Source organism: Saccopteryx leptura, chromosome 4 (assembly GCF_036850995.1).
Source record: "Saccopteryx leptura isolate mSacLep1 chromosome 4, mSacLep1_pri_phased_curated, whole genome shotgun sequence".
In the NCBI taxonomy this organism is placed as follows: Eukaryota; Metazoa; Chordata; class Mammalia; order Chiroptera; family Emballonuridae; genus Saccopteryx; species Saccopteryx leptura.
In genome coordinates this window covers 55,224,968-55,238,115 of record NC_089506.1, presented here as the reverse complement: position 1 = coordinate 55,238,115, position 13,148 = coordinate 55,224,968, and the positions used below count along the sequence as shown (strand labels likewise).

Here is a 13,148-nt window from a genome sequence, read left to right as displayed (position 1 = left end):
TATATGGACCTGAAAGTAATTATAGATCACATGTGATCTCTTTAGTTCTATAAATACTTATGTGTCTGTTTTAAAATCCACTTAGCCATTAGGTATACAAATGATTAATTTGCAATAAAAAACAAAAGAAAAAAGTTATACATTCACAATCAACTGTTTTGCATAACATAACACAGTCATATATAAAATGCACATATTACATAATCACACAGTATAAATATAGACAGCAAAAGACAAACAAAAGTGTTTATATAACTCATATTTCTTTTTCTTTTTTTTTTTTTCTGTATTTTTCTGAAGCCGGAAACGGGGAGAGACAGTCAGACAGATTCCCGCACGCACCCGACCGGGATCCACCTGGCATGCCCACCAGGGGGCGACGCTCTGCCCACCAGGGGGCAATGCTCTGCCCCTCCGGGGGAGGGGGGGGGGTCGCCCTGTTGCGACCAGAGCCACTCACTCTAGCGCCTGGGGCAGAGGCTGAGGAGCCATCCCCAGCACCCGGGCCATCTTTGCTCCAGTAGAGCCTCAGCTGCGGGAGGGGAAGAGAGAGACAGAGAGGAAGGAGAGGGGGAGGGGTGGAGAAGCAAATGGGCACTTCTCCTGTGTGCCCTGGCCGGGAATCGAACCCGGGACTTCTGCATGCCAGGCCGACGCTCTACCACTGAGCCAACCGGCCAGGGCCTTGTAATTCATATTTCTATAACCTGCTTTTTGCATTCAACAACATGTCATTAACCTCTTTACATTTTCATTAAGTCAAAATCTTATTTGAATGGTGGGTCTTAAAAATCTATATAGTGTTTCACTAAAGAGATGTATATATATTTATATTTATAAGCTACTCAGTCTTTTGCTTTTTAACTGGATAGAAATGCTGTTTTCTGTTTGTGATTACCATAACACCATTTTTATATTTGAGCCTGTGTGAACATTTTTGAAAGCATTTTATAACCATTTCTTTAGGAAAAATTTCAAAATATAAATTTATAAATTTAGAATTTAAAAAGTATGTACTTTTTAAACATTTTTATTGAATATATTAGGGTGACGTTGGTTACTACAATTATAAAGGTTTTAAGTATACAATTCTATACATCATCTGTATATTGCATTGTGTGTTCACCACCCCAAGTCAACTCTCTTTCCATCACCATCTGTCCTGCTTCTGCCTACTTCTACCTCCCACCATAATCCCCACTGTTGTGTCTATAAATGTTTTATTCTTTGCTTAGTCCCGTCACCTTTTTCACCCAACCCCCAAATCCCATCCCCTCTGCAATTGTCAGTCTATTCTTGATTTATTGATGATAGCCAGTCTGACAGGTATGAGGTGATATTTCATTTTAATATTCATTTCTCTGATGATTAGTGATATTGAACATCTTTTCATATGTCTATTGGCCATCTGTAACTCTACTTTAGAGAAGTGTCTATTCAGGTTCTTTGCACATTTCTTAATTAGGTTGATTTATGTATTTATTTTTTGGTGTTGAGTTTTATAAGTTCCTTGTAAATTTAAGATATTAAATCTTTATCAGATGTATCAGCAAATGTGTTCTCCCATTCAGTGGGTTGTCTTTTCATTTTGTTATTGTTTCTTCTGCAGTGCAAAAACTTTTTAGTTTGATGTAATCCCAATTTTTTTTTCTTCCTCTTGCCTGAAGTGATATATCAGAAAAAGTATTGCTACGTGTAAAATTTTACTGCCTATGTTTTCTTCTAGAATTTTTATGGTTTCAAGTGTAACATTTAAGCTTTTAATTCAGTTGAATTTATTATTGTGTGTGGTGTAAGAAGGTGGTTCAGTTTTGTTATTTTACACATATCTCTCCAATTTTTCCAGCACCATTTATTGAATAGACTATCTTTATGTCATTGTATGTTTGTACCTCCTTTGTCAAATATTAATTGACTATAAATGTGTGCATATATTTCTGAGCTCTCTATCCTGTTCCATTCACCTATATGTCTGTTTTTATGCCAGTACCATGCTGTTTTGATTACTATGGCCTCATATTATACTTTGATATCAGGTAGTGTGAGTGCTCTGACTTTGTTCTTCTTTCTCAAGATTACTGTTGCTATTCAAGGTCTTTTATAATGTCACATAAATTTTTGGGATATTAGCCTTAGTTCTGTAAAATACACTATTGGTATCTAGATAGGAATTACTTTGAATCTATAGATTATTTTGGACAAAATTATATAAATTATATACTGTTAAAAATGTTTTTTTATAGTGCTCACCAGCAGCATTGATAAATAACAAGATTTTGTTAAGCCTTGCTATTATAATTTCTTTAATTTTTGCTAAACTATCAAAAATAGTGTCTTGATTTAATTTGCCTTTTCAAACAAAATGACTACTGATATAGAAATGTCTAAAACAATTCTATTCATTATTCTTTTGGTTCTTTTAGAAGACTAAAGTCATCATTTGGCTGTAATATCACATAAAGTTTGCCCACAACATAAACCAGTAGGCTTTATTCTGGCCCTTGTTAAATCAGCTCTTTTACATACTCTGCTTATGAAATGATTATTTTAACATGAATAGGAGTGTTAATTTACATTTATTCTGAATATTTCTTTTTACTTAAAATATCTTCTCATTCTTGTTTACTCATCAAATAATTTTTCTCCCCCTTTCAGCTCTATGTACTGTACAACTTGGTAAGCATTTGTCACTTTTGGTAGAATGATGATTGGGACAACTGAAGAGCTAAGCTGTTTTTTAGTGTCTCTTCTAGGTAAACAGGCCAAACAAGATTGTCTAAAAGACAATCTTGCCTTTAGATTGTCTAATTAGCTTTGAATCCATATAATGTTATTTATATTCAGCTGATGTTTTTCTAACTCACGCAGAAGAATCTCAGGATACACATTGTCAAATGCTCCATTTGTGGAAATCAGTGTCAATAAATAATACAAAGACTTGGCCTTTCTTTTCATATATGCTCTATACTAGCTAGTTATTTTCTATGTTTGTTAATATTCCATTACTATCTCTAAAATACAGGGCTTCCTGTAATTTTGTTTTTCCATCACCTTTCGATTTTAGCAGCAGAACAGCTTAATTTTATTTTTCAAAAACCCAGAATACAACTTTTCCATAGAAGGAAATTTCAATAACCATAATCTAAGTTGTTTTACCTTTTTCTCAATCGAGGATACCTATGTGCAGTTCACATAAATATCAGGTGTTTCAAACAGGATGACAAACTCAGTGATGACACTGACTAGGTGCCTTTGACAGCAAGAAAAGCACCACACACATCCTCTGGTTCGCTATCATGACAATGCTCTTCAATAATAAATTAAATTAATACTTTTGGCTTCTTCTGGACAATCTGTATTTTCTGTGCAGGTTTTCCCCTATTTCTGGATGTGGGATACCCTTCAGGTTTCTACCAAGCTGTCCTTGTCCCCAAATTTCCTGCTTAGTCATAATCCTTAAGCTTGCTACATAGTTCCCAGTCATAAGCCAAATAGGAAACCCAATCACACATCTTTAAAATTAAAATTAAATGGTTCTTTATAACATCTAAGAATTGACAAAAGTATAATTTCTCACTAAACAGACACAACTTTGTTCCTATGAACATTCTAATTTGTAGTTGCTTCAGGCTCTAAAAATTTTTTTAAAAGAAGTCCCACACTTCTTTTAATAGTGATTTCATTAGGTTTTAAGGGGTATCTGGAATTTCAAGATGACCAATTTAAAAAAGAGCATTCATTTTGTTAAATAATTTTTTCTTACTTTTAAAATTATTTTTTGTTAAAGCTCATATATGTTCATCATTTAGTTTTGCATATATGTATTATATCTTTGAAAATTTGAAAATGACTGTATAAGAAGAATAGACTTATACTATGTCTTTTTGGATATTTAGGTGCAACAACTTTGACCAACATTATAATAAAGTGCACTATTCCATGCTTTATTTAATATTTACCCAGAATCCCCAGCTTGCTTGGCCATTGACTCCTCTTCAGAAAAGATTGGTAGCAGTGGTTTTTCTCCAATATGAACACCTTAACTGATAAATTATAGCTTTGACTCACATTCACTATAAATAGTTTTATAGGTTGAGAAAAGAAAATGCCACCAAAGACCACCTGTTTATATTATACTAATGCAATGATATTTGGGATTGCACATAAAAATCCAAATTGAGACCTTGTCTTTAAATGATTACTTTACAACAGGATGTATTATATTGGTTTTATGTTGGAACTTCCTGTTTTTTATTCATGATAATTTTTTTCTAAAATGCCTATTTCTCAACCATTCTTTGGGCAATATTTTAAAGTTACTGAATGCATGTAGAGTGCTTTATAACCTTCATAACAGTGAGAAAAAGCACTTTCTCTTTTAGGAAATACTCTTCCACACCAACATCTCACAGCATAAAATATATATATATATAATATTATTAATGTTCACAGAGGAGTTTTGACTATGAACCCTGCATGAATTTGAGTCTGTGCTGTATAGTCATCCATCATGCTTTATGAGGTAAATAGATTACAGAAATAGAGATAGGTTACAAATATGTTTCCTCTAGGAGTTACTTTATTCTGGCTATCAATGTGATTAGACTCTAAAGAATGCTCTAAATGAAGTAGAAGTCTTGCTTGTGAACAGAATCAAGTGAAAAGAGAAGCAATAGAAATACCTTTTAATTTTGAGTATTTTTCTTCCTTTGGTACTTCTCACCTCACGCTCACCCATTTAATGGCAAGTTCATTTATATAAACCATGATGGTTTCTAGAGTGTTTAAGTCAAGCCATATCTTGCTTTTCTATGAAACCAACTAACTAATCTGAATACCATATACTGCTTAAAGATAATATTATGGCAAAAATAACTGGCTTTTACTATTCTAGAAAAAACAATTTCTTATCACAACATAACCACCCACAGGTGTGATCTGATGTATGGATTCAAGCCTGAGATTTGTGCTTGAACTTTTTAAAACTTATCAAATGCTCAAAGACAGCTTTCAGGGAAGAAATTATTTCCCACTCAACTTATAGAAGACATTTTTTTCCCCTGACAGACATAGATAAATATTACATAGTAGGAAAAAATGTTTAATCCATGCAGGCTGTTTCTTCCACATCTATGGAAAGGTTTCCTTATAGGAGCAATCCCCACATAAATTGAGTTTTAAGTAAGACACAGGAAACTACATTTTAAGCTTTAAAGTTATTTTTTAGACTCAGAACATTTTCTCCTTGTTTACAAAATATGATATGAACTTCAGCAAACCAGAAGGGAAAATATTATCCTCCCAGAACTTTCAAAACAACTTTCCCCAGAAATGAATAAAAATTGTGTAGCAGAAAAAATGTGGGGCCCTGGCTGGTTGGCTCAGTGGTAGAGCATTGGCCTGGCATGCAGGAGTTCCGGGTTTGATTCCCGGCCGGGGCACACAGGAGAAACGCCCATCTGCTTCTCCACCCCTCCCCCTCTCCTTCCTCTCTGTCTCTCTCTTCCCTTCCTGCAGCCAAGGCTCCATTGGAGCAAAAGTTGGCCGGGGCGCTGAGAATGGCTCCATGGCCTCTGCCTCAGGCACTAGAATGGCTCTGATTGCAGCAGAGCGATGCCCCAGATGGGCAGAGCATCGCCCCCTGGTGGGCATGCCGGGTGGATCCCGGTTGGGCGCATGCGGGAGTCTGACTGCCTCCTCGTTTCCAGCTTCAGAAAAATACAAAAAAAAAATGTGGTTTAATAAGTAAGTGTTATTATCCAATGTCAGAATGATGTTACCTATAAACACAATTGCTGTTTAAGTAGAATTTTAAATAAGGCAGGGAATTTTTTTTTTCTTTTAAGCTTTGTTGAGTTGATATTGAAAGTTTCCTGTTGTTTCTTTTTAGTTACTTATCCACATATCAGTGTCATTACACGTGGATATCTCTTGGCTCAGCCATGTTTAAATATTGTTGGAACAATGGAGAATATTAATTGAATTTTTAAATTTCAATAAAAATAGAAATAGATATAAAAATATCTAAGTACAACATTAATTTTGATCTTATAATCAATTATTGAGGCCATATAAGTATGACTGGGTTGGTAGAGTATGTGTTTAAGATCTCTTCATTCTTGTTTACAAAACTTTCTTACTGTTAAGAATTTTATTCTCAGGTAATAACTGTATGTCTTTTTTTTTAAAAAAATCATGTTTTTCTATCTAAAAAGCACACAAACATTTAAACCCTAACTATAGCTTATCCTAATGAATAAGTGATTTTAAAATATAGCCTCTTCAGTTTCATGCTGGAATTTTACATCTATTTTTTCTTAAATATTGAAAGCAGATTTCTTTGTGTTCTAGATTTATGCTATGTCTTATTAAATGGTGCAACATCTCTAGTGACTCCTTTAGGATTAAAAAAGTTCAGCTGTGGACGAAGTCTCCTGTTCCCTTCATCTGTTGAAAACCAGTCACCAGGATGGAGACTCAGTTACCAGTCAGTGGACTGTTCTTAGGAATACATATGTGGTTTGCTCAGAAAATGCTTAATAGTTTAGGTTGTGAAAAATGCCCTTATTCCTTTTCTAATGTACTTATTTCTTCACATATTTTATTACATTCTTCCCATTTCCTGTATCCATCTTTGCTTGGCTTTCACTCACATAATCTAAAACTCTATCATACTGTTCAAAATTTACAAGGATTGCAAAAAGCATAAACAGCAAAATGGTGGCTGGGGAGGTTTTCTATTTTCCAAAATACATTTTTTTTGGTAAATTCCTATAATTGAAAAAAATATATACCTGAGAGATTTCAGACAGTCTTTCTTGACCTCTAAAACTGAAGCAATTAAATGAGTATTTGGAGATTAGTGACTATATTTGGTTATATTTCCTAATTATAGCCTAAGTGCTCATTTATTCCTTCAATATTTATTGATCACTCTGTTGAAACCCATAATGACACCATGGAATCAGCAATGAAGAAGACAATGCAGTCCATTACTTTATGGGCTTATAGTGGGAAAAACAGGCATCAAACAAATAATCATTAAAATAATCATTTAACAAAAAGGGAAATGGCATATGTTAGGTAAGCATTAAAAAGTCCAGAGTCTCTGCTTGCCTGCCCTTTTTGCAGGAAGGCTGCATGAATGAAACTGCATGGAACCTATTTTGGTGTAAAGCATGAAATAGACTCAGTCTTGTACCTAAACAGATTAATCATCAGACTGTCCAGTTTGATTTGAGAGTTGCTGAAACCAGGAAATATCCAAATCAGTTTTCAAACCTAATGAATTCTTTTTTCAAATTTTCAGATTGTCTTTCTTATTGTTTTTAAGGCAGTAAAATCTGTTGTTTAAATATTATCTGGAAGACATTTTCTTCAGCTATAAACCAATGGAATTGAATATGTTGTGGGGGAAAAAAATGTGACCAAGTGTTTGTAAGACCGATGGGGATTAGGAAGGACAGCAGACACAGAGCAGAATTTAGGAGGAACAAGGCCAGGTGAGAATCAGAAAGAAAACAAGCATTGTTTAGAGTGAAAAGGGTTCTGCATGGGTACTACACTGCATATGTTTTTAAAGACAGCTTATTTCAGTGATTTATATATATATATATTTTTTGCTTTTTATCTTCAATAGTTGTCTGCTTTGGCATCACCTATATTTCCTAGATGCAAAATTGAATGTAACCATGGTCTTCCACTAACTACTTTGTGTTGGGAAGGTATAGTTTGAGGATCCTGCTACCTAATCTATAGTAAGAAGCATGCAAGTCTGGGGAAGTTCCCGTTGTGTAACAATTTGTCTATTATTCTATCTCATCACTTTAGATCAAGTGTTTAGTGCAGTAGGCCAGGGGAGTTTGTGGCAGCAGATTCCAAAAGAATTGGTTTTCAGATCCTTTGAGAATTCAAGTATTGCTATTATATTTCATTATACTGCATAAAAGTAGGCTCTTGTGTCATGTTTTTTATGCCTTTGGGAAATATATGCTTCCCTTGGCCTCCCTGACATAATTTATGTGCTTTGATGACTTCTGGGCAATGTGTCAGAGTCATTCCTTCACTGTTAGTCAGTCAGCCATTTAATCATTCTTTCTTCCATTTAACCCATAATTTTAAGCACTAACTATTCATTTTGTATAGTTCTAGTGTCAGAAGTACTTAATAAAGTCCCTAAAATGGAGCTTGCCAACTTCTAGGCAAATAAGACGTGCTTGACAGCAAGTTAAGTAACAACAAAAGAGAGCACTAATTATATAGATCAGTGCAAGAATTACTCTGATTTGATAGGCAAGATGACTGTAAGAGTGGTCAAAAACAAAAGTTGAACTTGAGGGAAACAAGCTGATTCTTGAAGGATGGGTGAGAGTTAGATGGAGAGGGAAAAGAGGCAGTTCCATGGAGGGAGAAAAATTTGCAGCAAAACTTGAGACGGATATAGCCAGGAAACAGAGATATAAACAAATACGATATATATTACCTGGAATATGTTTGATGAAAGAAAGAATAAATACATGTATGTAAACAGGAACTGGAAGAAAGTTTGGAAAAGGGAATGGTTGGCAGTACAATTTTTACTGAAGAAGATTTTATAAACAACATGATTGATGGAAAGCTTTAAGATAATAAAAAGGCCTACAGAGGTCATTTCACATATAACCCAAACCTACTAGTTTTTCATCTGCCATCAATTTTATTTGTATCTGTCAAGGCCTTTGAGGACATGGAAGAATCAAGTTATTTATCTAGCGAACATAAATATTAGGACATGTGTTAATTAAAGAAAGTTGATCAGGCATCTGTGCTTCAAAAACACATTTCTGATTATATGGAAGGTACAGGTTAATCAAGTAGGTTGGAAAATAATGAATGAGATAATTTTGCAGCTTAAATAATATTGTCAGTCACTCACAGTTGTACTAATGTGTTAATTTTAGCTCAGATAATAATTTGTGTGTCATACACATTTCTTTACCTTCATCTTCTGACTACCAATCTGAGATTGTGGATGAAATGTGTGTCTTAAATCTCTCTTCAATTTCCTAAACTCTCTATATGATCTAAGTACTTGCTTATTTTTTAAAAAACTAGCTTAAGGATTTTCAGAGCTCAATAAAAAATCATTATTCCATTAACTCTCAGACCTAAAATAACTAATGGCTTCATGAATCATAATTAAGACTTTTAGTTGTTGGCACATAAAAGACGAACATTCAGTTGGCCTCTTCCATATCTATTTTAGATGCTCTAGTGATTCATTTTTTCATCTTCCTCTCAATTTAAGTCAAATGTCTAAGCTCTATTTCTATTGTTGAGTCTCTAAAGATTACAGTTCTTTATTTATGAAAGAAAAATGGCACAGAAACATATAAAGACATAGAATTTATTTTTGAATGAAAACAGACATGTATAGTCTACCTCCTGCTACCACGTTACAACTCTTGCATAAGGAAATAACCAGATGTTTAAAAGTAGAAAATTGGTAACTCTTTTATTCTTCCTTAACCTTTACATTTTTCTCCTGTTCTTGGATCTGAAGAAGAGAGTTGTAATCATACCTTATTTATTCAAAGTATTATGCTTATTTTCCTCACAGAGGTTTTGTTTACAGAAGGTTTCTTTATAACTCTTGACAAAACTTGAAAATTGTATTAAAAAGAATGCAAAAGATGCATCAGCATGGGCAATTATGAATATTATTTTAAGAGGAAGAAATCCCATGTGGTAAAACTGGTTTTTGTTAGATCAGTGTTGGCTCTGCTGTCCCATTTTTGGCCACTGGTAGTGGAAAAGCCTATCCTTTTTCTCTTTTCTTTTTCTTTTTTTAATTTATTTTTAAATTTGTTGGATTGACATGGTTCTCTTTTTCTACAACTCCTATTCGAAATATTCATTGGTAAATGTAAAGAAATATGTCTCTCCTGAGAAACTGAGCAACATATGCAGATATTTTTTTTTATATTTGTAATATTAAAATGATGATCAATTTACTAACTGGTCAATTATGTCTTAGGCATTGTTGATAAGGATGCCACCATTGACTTATTCACTTAGAGATCCATTCTCCAAGTCACCAGACACATATACCTGTCTACAAAAAAACTAGTATAAGAATGGTTGTAAAATATGGTAAGCATAAAAAAAAAGAAGAATTCACATTTTTTAAAAAGAATTTATTTCTTGGATTGTATTTGTGTAATACTTTTTTCATTATAACCACACCTCCCTATTTGTTCCTAAAATGAAACTTTATTTTTCATAAAATGCAAAAGATTTTAAAGTTTGGGTAAAAACAAGAGTAAAAATTTTGAGAACAGTCTTATTTTTAAAAGACTATAATCTTTTTTTTTCACCCCACTTTTGTTCCCAGATCAATAGGTTAAAAACTGTAAATCATCTAGAAGCCCTCTAACTTGCCACAGAAGAACAAGATACACCCTTTTGATTTGTTCTTTTCAATGAGTCAGCTTTTCCTTTTTTTTTTTTTTTTTTTGTCTTCTTACACTAACTCTATAGTTTTGAATAATATTACTCTGAGAATAATAATATTAAAAGCTGTTGCTTTTACCTGATCATCATTATCCGTAACTTTTCTCTTTCCGTTTTGGTAAACCGTTCCTGCATCCTATTCTTACCCTGCTCAGGAACTTCAATCTAGTTGCCTGTGGCAATGTCAGCTGTTGATCTCAGTTTTTCTTTTCTTAATGCTCCGGCGTTCTAAAATGTGTTTGTCATATTTCTTTATTCATGTCTTTGCTCAGGCTATTTATTACAGTGTAAAATTTACAAGCAACGACTGTTCTGTTTTTGAATTTCTATTCCTTCTCTTGATCAAATGACTGTGTGAGCCTTTGAGGCTAACCTGTAAAGTTGGAGAAAAACATTAATACAAACCTTAATAATTTGCTGTGGAAATTCATGGAGATTGTGCATATAAAGTCCTTAGAATAACAGTTGGGGCATGAGTTTTCCACAAGTAATAGTTGTAATATACCTTTTATTCTCCCCTGCCCCCATTTTTGAAGCCTCACCCATTTTCCAAACCAAGATTGTTTCCCACATTCTCCATGAGCCTTTATTTGATCAATGATTGGAGCCATCCATTTGGCTTGTACATTGCTTTTTCCTGTGTGTGGTACCATCACCTGCACTAAATCACTAAATCTTGTCCTTTCATACTATGTTTTACACATTTTGTGTTGATTAGTAGTTTAAAGTGATACTTGTCATAACAGTTTATCGGGATTGTCCAAGCAGAAAATATGGATGAGAGCAGACTACCCAAATTACTGTTATGGGATGAGTTTAAGTACAGTGACTGTAGGAGGTTTATACAAACTACTTGGGAAAATAGAGCATAGCCATTTTGAAATCTGGGAAATCACCATGTTTGAAAGATTACATTGGTATGCAGTAGGCAGAAATGGGGTGGATCATTTTAAACAGAGCCATCAGGTAGATTATACGGTTAAAGAATAGAACTATAAAAAGAAACAAACCTGGCAAATAGCAACTACAGCTGCAAAAAAAAAAAAGGGCATCGTTATGAGAATTCATTGCAGTAGGGAAGCTCGTCACAGATGACTCTCTAGCCATATCTACACCCCAAAGAGCAATTGCCATTAGTGATGTAATCATCCACAAAACTTAGAATACAAATGCACAGTGTTAGACTATTACGATCTGTCAGAAAGAGAAAAAATAAATATTTTACTTTCTTTGGTATTGAAATACATTTTTAATTTTAAAAATTTAAGTAATCGTTCTTTTAAATTTGTGTTAATTTTTCTAATAAGTCATAACTTCTTATCTCTCCAGATTATAAGGAAAAAAGAATTTTTGTTTTTCCTTTCTTATTGTAGTATGTATAGGAGTGATTATTTATTTAGAAACCACTTACTATAGTGGAAACAACCTTAGTTCTGAAATTCACAGGAAACTGGATTTGAATAATAGCTTTGCCTTATATAGTATATTTTTGGATAAGTAGTTTAACCTTAGTAAATCTCTCCATTAAACCTTATATAGGGCTGTTTCAATGATGATTCATGATACATAAAAAATGCCCAGAATAGTATGTAACTTATATAATGTACTTCAGAGAAGTAGTTATTATTATATGTAGTTAATAAGAAATTCATTAAAATTTTCAGTGAGTCACATTGGTAGAAGATTGGAATTAGTTATAATTAATTTATGATAATTACCATAGGAGCCCCCTTTTCTAAATAAGAATAGTCAGGTTTAGTGTTAAATGTATTATTTGTTAAACTCATCAGATTCTGCATGAAATATTTAATTGATTGGATCAGTTAAAAGCGTAGGAGCCAAATAAAGAAATAGCCACGTTTTGGAGTTTGGTTTTACCACACAAGAATATGGAGCAAAGGTTTCTCCATACAACTGCTTTCTCACCGCAACATTAGGGGTGCATAATCCAATTTGAGAGCTCAAGTTTTAATTACATAATGAATTGATCTACTTAAGGCTCTGAATTTTACATTAGGTCACAAATAATAAATTAAAGCTAAAATAAGCAGAAAATACCTAAACCATTAGAAAAATAAAGAGTGAAAGACCAAAATAAAGGACCAAAATGGTCTGTGAAGGACCTCACCCCCAATGATGATTTTGTAAGTAATAGTTTATTTCTCTGAGATGATATCAAAAAATTGAAACCCAATTAATATTAGAACAAATACTGACTTTGAGTACCCTATTGGAAATCTTTGGTTGTAGGCAACAGAAACCAAATTTAACTTTAACAAACAAAGAAGGAAATTATTGTAAGGACTGTCTCAGAACCTCAGGGAAAGAATGCAACCAGGCTCCTGAGCCAAAGACAAAGAACCCTTAATCTCCCCAACTCATCTCACCCCACTTTACCCTTCCTCCCACCTCTCCTTCACTCCACTTCACTCTGTTCCTCTCCTATTTTCTTTCTTCTTCTTCCCCTTCTCCTTCTCCTTCTCCTTTTTCTTCCTCTCTCTCCTTCTGTACCCACTCCTTCTCACCACTACCACCACCGCCCACAATTCCTTCCCTTTCTGGATCATCATTATTCAGTCATTCTTTTTATGCAAATCATCTTTCTCAATTACTCAGTTCACCTACAAGAAAATGCCATGGTTCCATATTTAGCATCT

At 33.7% G+C, this 13,148-nt stretch overlaps 1 protein-coding gene across 1 annotated transcript in view; it reads left to right on the top strand.

Moving 5' to 3' along the window:
* Positions 1–13,148, top strand: part of GPC6 (glypican 6) — a 1,355,246-nt gene that overhangs the window by 772,872 nt on the left and 569,226 nt on the right. The gene's annotated exons all lie outside the window — the stretch shown is intronic.